This window comes from Schistocerca nitens, chromosome 2, assembly GCF_023898315.1.
Source record: "Schistocerca nitens isolate TAMUIC-IGC-003100 chromosome 2, iqSchNite1.1, whole genome shotgun sequence".
Taxonomy (NCBI): domain Eukaryota; kingdom Metazoa; phylum Arthropoda; class Insecta; order Orthoptera; family Acrididae; genus Schistocerca; species Schistocerca nitens.
Window position 1 is genome coordinate 101,763,509 of NC_064615.1, and position 2,472 is coordinate 101,765,980.

Sequence of the window (2,472 nt, forward strand, 5' to 3'; positions counted from 1 at the left end):
CCAGTACCTACTGCAACCTACATCCTTCTGAATCTGCTTAGTGTATTCATCTCTTGGTCTCCCTCTACGATTTTTACCCTCCACGCTGCCCTCCAATGCTAAATTTGTGATCCCTTGATGCCTCAGGACATGTCCTACCAACCGATCCCTTCTTCTAGTCAAGTTGTGCCACAAACTTCTCTTCTCCCCAATCCTATTCAGCACCTCCTCATTAGTTACGTGATCTACCCACCCTATCTTCAGCATTCTTCGGTAGCACCACATTTCGAAAGCTTCTATTCTCTTCTTGTCCAAACTAGTTATCGTCCATGTTTCACTTCCATACATGGCTACACTCCATACAAATACTTTCAGAAACGACTTCCTGACACTTAAATCTATACTCGATGTTAACAAATTTCTCTTCTTCAGAAACGCTTTCCTTGCCATTGCCAGTCTACATTTGATATCCTCTCTACTTCGACCATCATCAGTTATTTTACTCCCTAAATAGCAAAACTCCTTTACTACTTTAAGCGTCTCATTTCCTAATCTGATTCCCTCAGCATCACCAGATTTAATTTGACTACATTCCATTATCCTCGTTTTGCTTTTGTTGATGTTCATCTTATATCCTCCTTTCAAGACACTGTACCTGTTTGGGTTTCATGAACTAGTGAGTTCCGATATCAGGAGTGTTGCGGTCAGGAGACCTAATTGGCGTGGGAACAGAATCCTTTATTCCACCGTCGCGCAATGTAGAACTGAAACAATGGACGTCCGCACAAAACCGATCAGTACGTCGGCATGCAGCAACCACTTATATTCACAGATTATACTTACAGAACATCTGTTGCTGATTCATAGCTTCTTGGGTCATTTGAAAGGCAGGGCTATCTCCTCGATGATAAGTCAAGGCTTTGAGCGGATTTCCAAATAAGGCAAACAGTCCGCTATGGCGTCCATATCTCCTAAAGCTGGCTTCGCAGACCACACGTTTCTGTCTCACATTAAACTCCGCACGCTTCGACAAGAACATCCAGCAAATTACATACAGCGTTTCTGGTTTTTAGCCAGTTCGTTTTGGTATGCACATTAAATTGTCTAAATATTCCCGCTACACCCTTAGGTATTCTGGTTTTTAGCCAGTTCGTTTTGGTATGCACATTAAATTGTCTAAATATTCCCGCTACACCCTTAGGTATTGCGTAAACAATCTTAGAAGTTTCGGAGCGCTTGTTGTTGTTTCTATACGCACATTCCATACATAAATAAAAATCAATAGTTTTGCATTCAGGCTGACTGGGTATATCCAGGAACGATTACTGCACGTGGGTATGACGTTTCAAGTTCTATGTGAAACAAACATCCTCATACTAGTCTGCGAATGTCTCTTTCACACACAACCTGAAATGCCATACCTAGCTGCAGTAATCGCTCCTGGATATCTAATGACGAATAATTTCCGAAACCGGACATACGAGCCCGCATCTCGTGGTCGTGCGGTAGCGTTCTCGCTTCCCACGCCCGGGTTCCCGGGTTCGATTCCCGGCGGGGTCAGGGATTTTCTCTGCCTCGTGATGGCTGGGTGTTGTGTGCTGTCCTTAGGTTAGTTAGGTTTAAGTAGTTCTAAGTTCTAGGGGACTTCTGACCACAGCAGTTGAGTCCCATAGTGCTCAGAGCCATTTGAACCATTTGAACCGGACATACGATCAATAGACTCACTCCTTGCCTGCTGTTTGACTTTTACCACTGCGGCCCAGTCAGCCTGAATGCAGAGCAGCTGATTATTGTATTAATGGTCGCCTGCCCCCTACAAGAATTTATGTCACATTTATATTACTGAAATTAAAACATTCACGAAGATCTTGGAATCCCTGAGTCTGATATCTTGCCAGCATCAATGTCGATAACAGGCAAAAATGCTCAAGATTCTCGATTCTCAGAATTGATGAACTAGTTATACACATAATTAAGTTTGTCCGTAACCATCAGTGGGCGAGTACTTCTCGCATCTGATCTTTTTTTCTTTTCGTCTCAATCTGCTTCATCCATCCAACTTGGTAAGTGTCCCAGACCGAGAGGTAATACGTAAGAATTGGTCGAACGACAGAATTGCAAGCAGCCTGACTTACCCATCCTTAGGATTCTTCCGATAAATCTGAGCTTGTCCACCGCCTACCTAGCTAGTTTTCTGTGGTCATTCCACCTCAACTCACTTCGGAAAGATACTTCCAGATTTTTGACGGTTGTGACTGTTTCCAGCGACTGACCACCGATTCTGTGATCAGGTCTTTCCACTCATTCACCTGCATTACTTTCGTGTTTGTGGGTCATACAGGGTGGTCCATTGATCGTGATCAGGCCAAATATCTCACGAAATAAGCGTCAAACGAAAAAACTACAAAGAACGAAACTTGTCTAGCTTGAAGGGGGGAACCAGATGCCGCTATGGTTGGCCCGTTAGATGGCGCTGCCATAGGTCAAACGGAT